Source organism: Zonotrichia leucophrys, chromosome Z (assembly GCF_028769735.1).
Source record: "Zonotrichia leucophrys gambelii isolate GWCS_2022_RI chromosome Z, RI_Zleu_2.0, whole genome shotgun sequence".
Taxonomy (NCBI): domain Eukaryota; kingdom Metazoa; phylum Chordata; class Aves; order Passeriformes; family Passerellidae; genus Zonotrichia; species Zonotrichia leucophrys.
The window spans coordinates 16,396,395-16,412,588 of record NC_088200.1 but is presented as its reverse complement, the minus strand read 5'-3'; positions in this window follow the sequence as shown (position 1 = coordinate 16,412,588).

Below are 16,194 nucleotides of genomic sequence, written 5' to 3'. Positions count from 1 at the left end.
GAATAATGTATCAAACATTAGACTCTCAAGATTTTTGTTTCAAAGAAGTGTAATTTATAAGCCTCTGCTTTCTGCTAAAGTTTATGGCATAATTCAGTACAGATATTTTTCTTACATCTTTCTTCACAATAAAAGATTTTTAATGGAAAAGTCAAATTGTTATCAACTGGAATGACTAATTTAGTTTATGCTGTAGTATGCAAATAATTAAAAATGTATTAGCACTCTATGGAATAAAACCAAGTAGATTTGTCTTTTTACATTGTTAGTACTTTTTCCAAAGTCACCTAAATCAAGATGAGGAACAGAATATATATAAGAACTATTATAATTTTGTATAGGACAACAAGAGATAGACACAGAGAAAACAAAGTCTTTCAGGAGTACTTCTACATATTCTAAGAAGCATATACCATAGGAGAATACAGATGTAACCTGGGAATTTTTGCCTCTCACAGGGAAAGATAACATAATTATTGCAAAAATTTAAATATTTGCAACTTACATTGGTTTTCTTTTCATCTGTAAATTCTCTCCATAAGAAATATCTTTAAAATATTTTCATAGTAACCAATAATATTAGGCATGGGTGGGGGAGAAAGCTTTTTTCTATCATAAAGTGTAAGTTTCAGTCAAATCATGTTGCAATTTATGAAACAGCTGAATTTCTTTTCTTTTTTTAAATAATTTTGAACATGAAGGTCTCTCATCTCCTACTTAGCTATGCAGTAGAAAAACATCTCTGTACGCTGCAGTGTCCAGTCTTCTGTTCCTTAGCGTGTCTGATGAGCACTGCATTGTGACTTGCTCTTGCCTCCAGTGAAAAGGAACCCTCTGCTGAGGGAACATGAAAAATATCAATATCCACACACTTGCTTTGTAAAGAAATTGAAGACTTTGAGCCCATAAGAGCACCAAATGCATATTAATAATAACTGTGTCAGTGTACAAAAGTTCTTCAGAAGCATTGTTTTAAAATTATTGTCTAACTTATCCTTCTATAAAACAGTTTGAAAATGTTTTGAAGAAAATGTATGGATGCTACAACACCCAAATTTTATCCTTAGTATTAGGAGGCAAGATTCAACAGCCAGTTTATCCCAAGAGCATAAAATTAAACTGCCTGATTTTCAGAAGAACTAAAGACCATAGTTAAGGTTCAGCTCATTAAGTTGAATGAAAAAAAAATAAGATATTGCTGACATAGAAAAAGATTCTTTGTGACATGGAGGAACCAAGGAACTGCACTCTTAAAATTCTTTATTTGAAGAAAAATTATATTCTAATAATCTTCTAGAGAGTTTATAACTGAGGGACTTATTTTTGAATCAATATTAGAGTTACTTGAATTAACATACATTACTGGAATTAATTTTACAAATTCTGAGCTTAATCTGAAAGTAGTTTCATAATTTCCAAATTCCTTTTTTTGATCTATTCAGTTGAACTTTACTTTCAAATATTATTGATTCATTTGAATTTCATTTGCTTGAGAATGCACAGAGAAAAACATTGAAGACGCCATTCTTGTTACACTGAATTTTCTTCTCCATTTTATTACATCTTACATATGAAAATGCTTAAAAAATAATTTTTGTAACAATTGTGCTTAGTATTAGTGTTCAGAATTATACATTTTTTTCTTATCAGTGGTTATATTTAGAAAATTAGACACGTCTAAGAGATCCTGGTAAAGCACACACTTACAATTGATTAAGATTAGACAAAGACTAGGAAAAAAACCTTTTTCTATTTGATTTGGGATAATCATCAACACCTCTTGTAGTGTCTGAAGAGGAAATAAAATTCCTCAGCTTTTTTGATTATCCTCTGCTAGGACCAGCTTAAAAAATTAGTTGAAAAATACCCTGATAACTACTTCTCACCCTAAATACTTCTTTGATGACCATAATGAATTTTTTGTAATCCAAGGATTGGAATTCGTGAATTTGTAGAAGAAATGTTTTAGGATATGACTTACCAGTCACTATTACAGAATGTATCACCGTTACCTAAGGTACTCGATATAAGATAAGTGTGACACTATTTTCAATTATCTCATGTCTGGGAAGAAATAAACAAGATGTAGGGAGAAGACTGTATTCACAAAGAAAGCCAAATACAGCAGCTGTTGTGAAAATCAGCTCTGGCTGGGATGGGGGTAGTGGAGGAGACTTTTTGGGTGTGCGATGTAACCTCTAGACAGAGTGAGTTAACTTCAGCTCAATTATGAGCCCCACCCCAGGAAAGCCACACAGACACAGGACATTCACTTGAGAATGTGCCAAAAACCAGCAAAGATGCCCGCAGCTCCCACATGACACAGCGCTGAGACCACACACCTGACAACTGCACATGACACAAAGCGATGCAACTGATCCTAAGTGTGTTGACATCATGGAAAGTCCCATGGCATAAACTTTAATTAATCCATTGAACTCAGTGTTTTGTGGGATGTTCACTGCCAAGAATACCACAAGAAAACCATTAACAGGACGCTATGATGATCCATAGATCCATATTTTCTACTTAATCTGTCTCTGTCACTCTCTGTCTCCCACCACCAATTTTTCTATTTCCTTCTATCTCTCTCTGTACTTCACACTTACTGTCAAATATAATCCATAATGAGACTTTGCCATATGGTCTTCTTTGCACCTTAATTTGGCCTGAAGCCTCTCTTTAATATTTTAATAGCTGGACTTTAACAGTCACTCATTCCAGAATAAAGAATTAAGCTAGTTTTGATTCTCAGGAAGCAAGACTCCCTGTAAAAACATGCATTAGTCTGCTTTTCTTCTACCAGTCAGGTGTCAATCTCAAAGAGGTGGTGTGAGCCAGATGGTAACTTCATTATCGAAATAAAAGGATTGGACTGCTCTCAGGTAAAGACTAGAGGGGAGAAAAACAATGGAAGAAAGAATTAAAGTTCCCTGTCTTCTTAAAAGTGCTTTTACATGTATGACTCTACCCTCTAAACCCCTAAACCATTAAAAGTGTTCGTGTCCACCGTCTATTAGTGATCTGGGTCAGGTCTCTGAGCCACAAAATAGCTGAATATTCTCACCAGTCTCCATAGTAACAAGCTTACCATAAAGCCAAACAAATCTCAGTACCAGAAAACATAAAGGAGGAAAGAGAAACAGGACTGTTGTGTCTGGTAGCAGTCAGCTGTGGGATCAGCTTATATGATAAGAGAATTATTTTTACTAAAGCATGTTGAATTCAATATTCAAATACTGTGCATGTTACTTTGGCTTTTTTTAATCATTTAACCACAAAACATAAAAAATTATCAATATAATAATTTTCCAAAAGGAAGAGATGTATGTTACAAATTTAATCTACGTAGTAGATGTGGGCGGAAAAGGCTGTTAATATTTAAAAAAAATAAACTGTGAAAATTCAACCCAACATGATATATTGGTTATATATGGTGCCAGTACACCTGTACAAGAAGTGTTGGTAAAGATTATGTTCACATAATCCTATGATACTAGCAAAAAGAAAAAACTAATGGAGTGCAAAATTCCATTAAATTATATAGAAATGCTAGAAATAGCATGGAAGTTCAGTAGATTGTTACAAAAATAGAATTATAGAACTAGAATTAATCTATATGTAATTTACAAATGATAATTAAATTGTTCTTGTATGTTATATGCATGTGGCAGATTTTTGCTTTTATGATGATACATTGATGAATAAAAAAGTTTCTTCTATATATCTATATGCAGATAAGAAAACTTGCAAAAGATTTGCTGGCATATACAACTCTGATGGTAAGTGAGGGGTATTGGGAATTTTTTTGGAAGTTTTGGGAAGTTTTGAGAGAATTTGGGGTGATTTGGGAATTTTGATGGGATTTGGGGGAATTTGAGGAAGTTTTGGGGGGGATTTTGATTGTAAATGAGGGGATTGGGGGAGTTTTGTGGGAAATTTGAGGGAATTTTGGGAATTTTAGGGGGATGTTGAGGAAATTTTGGGGGGATTTAAGGGGATTGTGACATTCCAGAGAGGATTCGAAGTGGAATTTGGTGATTCGAAGTGGAAATTTGGTGGAATTTCAGGCTTTTGGTGGAATTTGGGGATATTGGGGGGAGATTTTGGGGAGATTTCAGGGAGTTTTGGGTAGAATTTTCTGAGTTTTTCCAAGAATTTTGTGAATTTTCTGAGAATTTTCTGGGTTTTCTGGATTTTGGCGAAACGCTCAAATTTCCACCAAAAAAAAATAAAATTACATGTCCAGGATTTTCTCCTCAGAGTTCCCCCAAAATAGACATTTAAAAGGTCCAGAAACCCCAAACCCTGGATTTAAGTCTCCGGGGCCCCTTTTTTCCAAAAATCCTCCCCCCGCCCCCCCCTCCCCCTTCCCCCCAAAGGATTTAAGTATCCGGGATCCCTTTTTCCCTCAGAGTTCCCCCCAAAATCATAATTTAAAAGGTCCAGAACCCCTTTTTCCCCTCAAAAACTGCTCCAGAGCCACTTTTCCCCTCAGAGTTTCTCCAAAATTAAAACTCAGATGCTCCAGCATCCCCCCCAAAAAGGACTTAAGCCTCTGGAACCCCTTTTTCTATCAAATTCACCCAAAACCACTCCAGAACCCCCTTTCCCCCTCAGAATTCCTAAAAAAAAAAAAAAAAAAAAAAAAAAAAAAAAAAAAAAAAAAGGATTTATGTATCTGGGATCCCCTTTTTCCCTCAGAGTTCCCCCAAAATCAAAATGCAAAAGGTCCAGGACCCCCTTTTTTCCCCTCAAAATTCTGCCCAAAACTGCCTCAGAATCCCTTTGCACCTCAGTGTTTCCCCACAGGAAATCAGAAAAATCAGACAACTTTGAAATTAATAGAAAATCTTCCATTTGACTTGACCCTCTGTAATTTTTTACTCTGCCCTATGCTCCCTTTGGTGCCCTGGAGGTCTCTCTAAGAGATGGAATCTCCCTTTAAGAGTTTGAGAGCTCCTAAAGAAAGTATGAGTTACTTCAAGCGACATAGTCTGAGAATAGAAAGTAGTAGAAAGCAGCAGAAAGCAGCAGTGTTCCTTCGAACCTGTACCTTGTCTCATCCATTGTTTTTTCCTCAGTACTAAACATACTAAAAATTTAAAATTCAAGTTAATTCATGGGAACAGTCTCACAGCATGTTTTTGCAGCAACCCTACCAAGCTACTGTAATTTCAAAAGAGTTTTTGAAACAAAAAGTAATTCAAGGCAGGCAGAAGACATACATGTCTCATTCTATGCTATAATGAATAATAAAGATATAAAGTTCTTCATGTCTCCTTCCACTACTAAGTTTTAATTAGAACGGCAGTTAGAGACAAAGATTAAGGGTTTTTTTAAAAGGCTCAGTAAAATGATACACTTTTTCTCTCTTAGTTACTACTCTATACTACCAAATACAATTATGCACAATAAGCAGGCTAAGAGAGTATTAGAATGTCACAATGGATCTGCAACACTTCTGTTAGTCACTGCATGTTTGTACAAAAACTTCAACATTAAAATACTAATTTTCATATAATTCTATTTCAACAGCCAGAGGAATCAGCATTTAAGTACAGAGTACCTATTCCTGCAATGTAAAATTTCCATTTCTTGAGGGATGCACAAAATGGTAGAATTAATTTTGTGTTTGTGGAATTAATTAGGTAATAAGTAGTTTTTTGCATTCCATTTTTTTCATATGCAGGGTCCCTATTCATATAATTTTGCAAGCAGGTTAGGGGTTTTCATGTTTCTTGAGAAAAATTAGGGAAATAATAGGATGACAATAAAACATGGGTTTTTTTCAGCTCTACTTAAATGTTAAATAGAGAATGCCTCTCACTTTATGGAACAGAGGTAGTTTATTTTGGAGATGTTACCTTAGCAATACGAAAAAGTATTCAAGAAACAACTAAATATTCCATGCTTGGCTCAGCTATTTTAATGTCAAAACAACTAGACATTGGATCATTGTTTTGATCCCTTTTTGAAAGTTGCGAAAATAGCAAATATGACAGCCTGTGTTCTTAGAGTAAGTTATAGGACATAAATACTAGGGTTTTTTTATGATTAGGAAAGCTGTTTTTCTAAAAAGACATAACTTAGGGCTAAAATTAATTTTAGAGGGTGTGCATATGCTCTTACATGGAAAAAAAGGGAAATTAAGAAACACTATCAGCAAATTGGTAGTTTTGAGATAGTTCCCAAGTATTAAAACAACAACAAAAAACCAACAAAACCCAAAATAAAACAAAAAACAGACAAAAAACGAAAACCCAACCAAAAAACCCAAAACAAAACAACAAAAAAACCCCCTCCAAACAAAACCAAAAAAACCCACAATACAAGAAATCTGAAAAAACGTAGAAATCCTGTGGTTTTTTTTTTTTTTTTTGGTCTATCTATGCCTTTTATGAATTTCACTTTAGGGTTAACAGTTGAAATTTATACATGGTATAGTTTCCAATCAAAAAGCACTTCTGAAATAGAATCACATTTGAAGTAATAGAGTATTTGTAAAGGCCACATTATAAACATGTGTTCCTTTTATGGTACGAAATGTTTCTACACTTCAACAGAATCTTCTGAAAATTGTACATGTATCTGTTACACGGAAAGTCTGAGGAAGTAGAGAAAATGAAATTACTTGAGCAGATTTACATTCAAACCAACAGTAATTTGGTATTCTATTAACTTTGTACTTATCAGGCTCTTCTGATGACACTAGCAGGGATAGCCAGCACTTCCCATTCTCCATACTCATTATCTGAGGGTGTCACAGAGGTAATAGCCTCTCATCTCACTATTGCCTAGGGCAAAAGTTCAGCTCATTGAAATGCACCCATCACCTAAGGAAGTTACAGAGTTCTTGAGGCTTCAAGGCTGCAAGTCAGCCAAAAAGAGAGAAAAAAATCTGCAGAAGATACTGTGAGTATTTTACAGCAGAAGTGGAATGCATCTGTTAGAGTGTGTATCTAGGTCTGGTGATGCACAGAAGTTTCCACATTTTTATCACAGGTGAGGTGCTGCATTGTGAATGAGCAATGAACCCAAACAACTTTGTACTCAGGGCCTGAAATGCTCTCAAGCAAGAGAGAAAAGATCTAAATTGATTCTTTAATTTATGCGTATAAATATTCACAAATGCCATTATCCAAAATGAGAATTTCAACATCAAGCTATTCTATTATTTCAGTGACTTAGGTGATTCAAAATGATTTTCCCAATTCTTTTCTTGGTGAGACAGAGCTCTGTTAGGTCATCATACTCTCCATTACAAGGAGGGACTAACTAGAATGGTGCAATCTTTTTTTTACTCAGGCAAATTACATTGGCTCACTTACCACAAGCAGGCCATGAGTTTCTTCATCAGGAATTGTTACCGTAGCAAAGAAGTCTTAAAGCTACAGCAAGAATAGAATGTAGTTTCTATGGAGTAACATCGCCAAATCTTTTTTCTTATGATCTTGTGTGCTCATCCCTGGAACCAATACTTTTAGGCATCAGGATCTCTTTTTCCCACCATTTTAAAGTCCATTCTGAAAAATATGCTTTACATCTTTCCTTCTGGTAACTTGACCATTTATCATATATGTCTGAAAAATGTAGACACAAAGCAAGAGTAAAAATATAACAAATTAGAGAACTTTAGTTTAGGTTCTGTTTAAATTTAGGGACAGATATTGGTAGACTTCTGCTCAACGGCAATCAAAGTCATGTCCCAAAAACTGTGATTAAGATATGCAGATCTATGGCATTCTTTTGATAGCACACTTCTGAGGAAAATGCCATTGATGTTATCATCTGAGGAAAGAGTTCAATAAAATACGAGGTTTTCTAAACAAGCCTGCAGGTGAAGCATTCTATGTCAGAAGTTATTCCTTTTGTAAAGATTCCTTTTTCATATTGATTTAGGTTAAAACCAAATCTTAGTCATGACGTTTAACAGAAGTCTATTGAAAGTCCAGCAGGCTGAGGAAATTATGCAAATCCGACAGTTGCAGCAAGACAAAGTCATTAGATCCTAAAATGCAACAGATTATAATAAGCATCTATATGGACAGGATTTTTAATGAATATTGTGAGAATTAAAGTTTTCCAAATTTTTCATACTATATCATTTATTCTATTGATTTATACTGTAATTCATTTTTGTAGAAGGCATAAGTGGGTTTGCTGCACAACAATTAAAATTTCTTGCAGGGATTATAATTTTAAAAATGGGCTCTAAACTAAAAATTGCTGTTTACTACAAATTGTCACATTTATCTGAAGAGATTAGTCACCAAATAAAGAGTAAGTACATATTTAAAAAGAAAAATGGTACATTTCAATTTTGGAGTGTAAGGGGAATAGAAAATGTTTATGGAGCAAAACCCTTTAAACTGCCTTTAAAGAAAAGAGAAAGAGAAGAAAAAGGGCTAACAAGCAATCAAAAAACCAAATGTGTAACAATGAATTTACAATCTGAGAACAGCCTATCAACTCAGGTATAGATTATACAGAGCAACATACCTTTAGTAATATAGGTTTTGGTTTAGAATTAATCATTCTAGAACTGATCAACTTGTCACGGAGGCTTTTTCAAGATCAAGCTGATTCACCTCTAAAATTATTGGCCGCTACTAAAACAAAAGCAGCAGAGGAAATTCCTGGAAATTATGTTCTGCATATATAGCTGACTAAAATAAAGTAGATGATAATATTACAATAGTCACCCTTTTTAGAAAAGAAACTCATCCTTTTTTTTTTTTTTCTTATTGAAAGGTAAAGAAAATAAGTGAAGTAGAATACTGTCTCCATCTACACACAGAGACACATATCAAATGTCAGCATTTCCTGATTAAATGCATTTATTTCCCAATGATATGTATAAATACGTATATTTACATATTGCTATTTTAATATTATATTTTCAACACTACATTTATTTTGGTCACACAGAAAAGTAAGTAGAAGAAAAAATTGTATGAGTTGAATAGTGGAAACCCACCAGCGACAGAAAAGTTAGTGTCTGTATTAACAAGGACTACTCTTAGATTCATGCCAGATCATTTGGTATTTTCACTGTCATGTTAAGGGATATGGACTGGCAATTGGATCATATTTACAGTCAGACATATTGAGTGCATTGAAGTGTCACAAATGTTAAGGTTTGTTCACTGGCACTAGCAATACAGAAAAATGAGGGTGAAAAAAGGAGAAATTTTTTTTTCAAATAGTAAGGTTAAACAAAAAACAAAGAAAAGAAAATATCTAACAACTCTGTTACTGAAACTGAGAAGCCAAAAAAACATGTTGGCAAAAAAGAAATAATGAGATAGAAGCCAACATATGGTGGAAATCAGTGAAACCTCTGCCAGAAAGGAAAGCATGTTTAAGCCACAGGTCATCAAATAAACGCAGATACAGCAAAATCAAACACCAGAGCAAAACAAGAGTGTGACAAAGAAAGTTTAGCCTGTATACACAGAAAGATAAAAGTTATGAAAAAGTCCAAAATGAAATTAAATGATTCTTTCCTCTCTCAGACTTGCATGCTCTGTGCCTTGAAGGTATATATCAAAAGCCCATACAGTCAAGAAGGGAACCACATGAATCCACATAGAGATAATTTTATTTCTTTATTTAGATTTCACTTATTAAAAAATAGGCTAGGGAAAGGAAAAGCTCAGGTTACAGATTGTAAATTCCTTCTGGCAATTTTTGAAACATTGTATTCATTACAATAAAGAAAATTATAAATTTGAAGCAAGTATGGAAAAACCTTAGACCTTAGACAAAATATTATGAATAACTAATTTGCCTTCCCTTTTATTTCAGCCTCACCTCTTCACCCATCTCTACACCAAATAAATTCATGTTATTTTTGTAGCAAGAAAAGAGCATTGAAGTATTGAAATATTGAAGTTTTTCTTGAAGAATAGGAACTCAGCAAATTTTCTGCAGTCCTTTAAATATGAAGTCGCTTTGACCATCTTTGCATGGAAAGATAGTGGTCATTCAAATAGACATCTCTGAGGTGTTTAGATTTCCTTTCTTCTGATAAACACCTTATGTTCCAGCTGGAAGACAGAGAGCAATGAAAATCATAAAGCATTAACATTGTGTATTCACGGCAGGAAACTGCACTTAGCAAGTCGCCTGTTGATTTTCTTTTGGTCTCAGCTTTCAGATGGGCCTGAGAAAATGTGCTCCATATTCCAGGCACTCCCAGTATTATTCTCCACAGAGACGTGCCTTATGCAGTGAGTAGTCTTCAGGTCTTGCACAGAACAATTTTGTAGAAGAGAATCTTCCTCACACGTCTCTTCCTATTGCATTTTAACAGGCAGAACAAGTAGAATTCCAAACACTGACATGGAAAGATCTAAGTGATCCACAGTTGTTCTCAAGACCATCCCTGAGCGCTTCTAGTGGTGCTGTCCTTTAAAAAAGCTGAGAGTTTTGTTGTTAAAATTTAGAAATAACTGCACCTAGAATCAAGTCTCAATTTACTATATTGTCCAAGATAACAGTTTTCCACTTTCAGTAGATGATACATCTCTGTCTCTCTGGCACGCTTTTCACTCTTCATTCAAAGTGAACAAACATGAAAGACTGCACATAATGCAAAAGTTTCTAAACATAAAAAGGAGCCTATTTCTCATTGTGAAACTCAAACTATTTCTGTTCTCAAAATGATGAGAAAAGAAAGCAAAGAAATTAAACCTGACAGAAGTGCACATCTCTCAAGAAATGCTAAGCTATACATCTCATTTCCAGATTTCATTGGGCCATAGTTTTTTCTCAGGAATGAGTTGTAAAATGTAGGTTGTCCCTACAGCTTTAGGGAAAAAATTTGATGGATATTCAAACTCTACCAAACACACTCCCTCAAGCTGATGAGTGAACTAATGTTTGCCCATTGAGGCTATTTGATCAAGTGTAAATGAATACTGCTGCATTGAGCCACCAACCCTCCTGAGGAAATGGTGTTTGAGCATCAGAGAAATGGAAAAGATATTAAGAGTGACAGAGAATAGGCTTAGTCTCAAAGGATGACTTTGATTTTAGAAGTGTGTGATTTTGAAAGTCACTATTGCCATTAATTACTCAATTAATTAAAAACACAATCAAAAGTTACAAAGTGGTTGATCTTTATCTAAAGGGAGATTACTCAACAGGCAACTTCCCAATGCTTTCACAACCTACGTGCATTCGCAACCCATATATGCTTACTCTCCTTGCAAATACAGGAAGTCCAGTTTGTAATCTATAATTTCCACAATCCATAAGTATTTTTTTAAAACATATTTGCCTTGGGGCCACATCAGTAAGAATTTCCAGAACCAAATGTATATATTTGATATGTGTTACTATTGCGATATGTGGAGTTGCACATCTGAAAGCTAACAATTCATTAAAATGTACTAGGAAAATATCTAAAATAGTTAAAAGAATAGTTGAATGGCAAAAGCTCCATATTTTTTGAAGGGATTCCCACTACACATCATCCTTCCCTGATAAAAAATAATAAATAATTAAGGTATTTCAAGTTCAATCTTTGTACTTTGAGGACCAGTTTATGAAAAAAAAGTTGTTTCAAATTCTTAAATAAAAACACTAACCCGGTTTGTTAAAATCTGTGCTTGCAAAGTTTTGAGTAGGTTAAACAATTTTAGTGGTAATATGCATGCACTTCAGTACTGAAGAATGCGTTGAGACCATTATAGCATTTTTATGGCTAACTACAAAAAATATATTATTTGCCATTGGAATTAACTACATGACAGAATCTTCAGTTCAAAAAGTGAGCATACAAAAAGAAAGCATTCTTGTAGGTATTTCAGGACAAAGAATTATTTTTTTATCAAATAGTATGCTATTTCTTTTTCAATATAAGACATTAATAAGATGGAAGATGCACTTAATATATCACTTTTGCAAGTGGCAGCATTATCATAACTATTGCATTTTCAAGCAAATTTTGTGTATAACATCAGGCAGGATGAGAGTTAGAACAAGACACTTATGTAAATGTAGATATCTGAAGCATGTTTTAACACCAAATTTTATGATGGAACCTGCATTCTCCTGTTATTGAAATGCTACTTATGTGCATAGACTTTTTGATAAATGACTTACGGTCATGACCTATGGGTTTTGAGTATTTTCCAAGGTATTATTAACCATTATGAATTAATTTTCCCCAAAACTATAGCTATGAAACTATAAGAAAAAAAGTAGTCTCTAAATTTTCTAGTCCTTCTAAAGTAAAATTTGTTCCTTTTGACCTTGACCTCTTTTCAGTCCTGGGTACCTATTAAGTTCCTTTGCAAGTAAACCCTTTCTACTTTTATATTTGTAAGTCCCAAACAGAATTAATCATCACCTCTTCTCTTGGAGCTCTAGTTCTTGACTCTCTTTTCAGCTTGAAAAATATGTGAAACACTTGCTCATGCATAGGAATGTGGCTCAATAAATACAGTGGAGGGTTGTATAAATTAATATAGAGAAAGAGAAGGGCCATTCTTCTTTACATAAACATTTTATTTCAATGGCAACTTCAGTTTTGAAGTGGAATGCCCATTTTTAAAATTTATCTTCCTCATATTTGCAAAAGTATTTCACAGTTGTGAGATAAAGGAGACAGAAATGACACTAAGAATACAATCTGTAAATTATACTCACATGAAAAAGAATTCCTAAGTTTAGATAAATTTTGGATCAAATTTCATTCTCAAATAAAAATCAAAAATCATAGATATCCAGGAAATGTTACATGAGACACTTCAGTCACTTTTGAAACAGGTTATCCTGTTTTAAATTGAGAAAGCAATACAAAAAATCAATAGTTATGAGTGTGTGGGAAATAGTAGATATTTGCAGATCTTTTTTTTTTGTGTTGGCTGCGGGCTCTTATACAATTAAACCAGGTGGATAAATCCTTACAAGTCTCTTTATTCACAATTTTTATGGGTTTATAGCATTTTTTCTGTAGTTATATCTCATGACTTATTGAGAGAAATAGTACAGTAATTGTGAAAAACTAGATGAAAATTTATGGTGACAAGAAGTCTGTGGAGAAAAGTTATCAAGGTAAAAACAGAGAAATTATATTCACAATACCATAAGCGTAGACAAGGTAAGTATTACCTTAAGTATACTTACAGGTACAGAGGTTTGCTATCTGATCATCCACAATGGTGGCATCTTTCACCTGTTATCTCCATGCACTCATTCTGTCCTTCACTATTTATTACTTTTTTCCCTTTTTTTTTCCTCTTAAAAGAAGATGTATTTGTTTCTCTTTCTTTAAAAAAAATATTAATCCTTAATTTTGCAAGTCCTTTTCACTTAAATTTAATCTCTTTTGTGTAGCTTACCAAGGATCTTGTCTTAGATAAATCTCCAAGCCAGCAACTCTTAATCTATTCCAGAAGCACCCATAGTTCACTGAGGAGTTTGGATTTATTTTATAGAATGTGGAGCTTTCTAAATTTGAGAAGAAAAGTAATTCAGCCATGTTTCCCTCTTAGCTACCCAGTTTCTCTTTTCCAAAGGGCTTTCTTCAAGCTTAGGGGAAAAAAATGGAATGTTAAGAGATTGACAAAATATCTTTCAGGCATCTATTATTTATGCCAGAGTACCACACATATTTTTGACCAGAGACACTCACAGATATGTTACATATATGGGTCTTCCAACAAATTATAAGACGGTAGAAAAAACAACAGGCCAATGTTTATGAAATGCTTCCTACATCTGAAGAAAAATTCAGTCACGAAAATGTGTTAGTAACACAGAGAAATGCTGGGGTATTCACTTAATTGCAGTACCTACAAGAAATTGAAATTAAAATTCTAATAAATTAAAATTTATTTAAAAATGACTGACAGATTAAGGAAAATTCATTTTGAATAATATGTATAACAAAGCTGTTTGTTCACAGCTGGAAAAGTCTATCTGATAAATCTGTATTCTAAAAAGATTAAATCTCTAAGAATCTGACAGTTATTAATTTTTAAATTTCTTCTAGGTTTTGAGTTAATATGCTAAAATAGGATGACAGGAAGTGGTGGAAGGAAGGAAGTGGCAGAAGAAGGGAAGGCATGGAAGGAAGAGGCGGAGGGAGGGAGGGAGGAAAGGGAAGGGAAGGTTCGGGAAAGTTCGGGAGGGGAGGGGAAGGGAAGGGAAGGGAAGGGAAGGGAAGGGAAGGGAAGGGAAGGAGGGGAGGGAAGGGAAGGGAAGGGAAGGGAAGGGAAGGGAAGGGAAGGGAAGGGAAGGGAAGGGAAGGGAAGGGAAGGGAAGGGAAGGGAAGGGAAGGGAAGGGAAGGGAAGGGAAGGGAAGGGAAGGGAAGGGAAGGGAAGGGAAGGGAAGGGAAGGGAAGGGAAGGGAAGGGAAGGGAAGGGAAGGGAAGGGAAGGGAAGGGAAGGGAAGGGAAGGGAAGGGAAGGGAAGGGAAGGGAGGATACATGAGCTTGCTTACATAGGCAGAATGAGTTTTCTACATTAACCACCCTTATCTGGAAAACCAAACCGAATTTTCTTTCTATTTGAATTTGCCTTAAACAGTTACATGGGGAATGAAGTTTTGATACTTAAAATGCACATTTTGTCAAGTACTTTGAAATTCCTTTACGCCAAATTGAATTACTTATGCCAAAATATATCTGAGTGGTTTAATGATTCCAGAAGTTCAGGAAATAGTTTTCCTTTAATGCTGAAAACTCTTCTCAAAACTGGGCTACCTCAAGCTTTCAGAGATTTTAGCTGAAACTATGTAATCCTAAAATCCTGATGTAGCACAAACATAATTTTTTCACAGAAAGGAATTACCAATTTAAAGAGAAGAATTTCTTCCAAATGAATACAGAATGGAAAGCATTCAGACACATTCCAGTGTGTATGAATGAAAGAAATTAGAATGAAGGAAACAATTTCTTCACAAGTAGAGAGAGGGGATTTTTAAAATTTAATTTCTTCTGCAGGTGTGATGCCTTAACAAAAACAAAGAAACAAACAAACGCAGAAGACAGGTGCTCTTTCAATGCTGTAGGTTTTTTTATTCTATATTGTATTATTTTGACTGCCTCTGCTAAGAAAGGTGAGAAAGGTGAGCTGGAAGCTGTGTTTTGACCAGGACATCCAGACAGCTGGGTTTGACAGCTTTCTGCAATGGAAAATTATCTTGGGCTGAATTATAGAGTCTGCTCCTGTGAATAGATTGGATCAAGTAGATGCAGACAGTGACTAGCAGAGGTATCACACAAATGGCAAAAGGAAATTAATAGTAGTCCAAGGTAAATTACTGGATACCTAATAAATCCAAATCCTAAGATTCATCATATTTAAAAGGAGAAAGAGAAATCAAGTAAAAGAAGAAGACATGTGGGATCTATAAATCAAGAAGATTGCTGCTACTAAAACCAGTAGATTAAACTCAAGTTTCAAATATTGAAAAATTAGTAAGTATATTGAAAATGAAATGAAGGTTGTGCAAGACAAGAGGGCGTATAATAAAGGGTTTTACAGGCTCATCAGAAATATAAATAAGAGAAGGCTATAAGACTATTAAGGAAAGAAAAGGCCTTTGTAAAAAAGAATGTGTGCAGCCCTTAGACATAGGGATGTATTTGTTTCAGTTTAAGCCAAAGAGAGAAACAGATATAACCTATCTCAGCAGCTACATGATCTGGTCTTCTCCCTTCTACAAATTCTTGGTTTCAGCACCAAGAAACTTACAGTGACTGTTGATAAATATCTAATAATTGAAATAATGCCGTTTATACTGTCCTTCTTTTAGCCTCCAAATTAGTTACACTAAAAATTAATTCATACATGTTGTATCATATTTTCTTTGGCATTATAACCCCACCTATGCAAAACAATCTGCAATTCCTGCATAGTGATTCTTACTTAAGTAGATTTAAGCTGAGGTTCCAAAGGACCTTTGAACTTTTAGAAAGGGATCTTGTACACCTTACCTTGCCAACAGAAAAGATACATTAGAAGCAAAATGATTTTCAGAGTACCCTTGGTTATAGTAAGTAATGATGTATAGTCTACATGAATGACTGTAATGAGTTGAATATATTAATTTATATAATTTACAAAATTTTGTAAATTTATCATCCTTACTTTTGTGATAATAAAGATTGTGTCAGATTTGTGAACTATTTCGTAATTTCAGAAAGAGTACAGGAGTAGCTCACAATTTCTCCT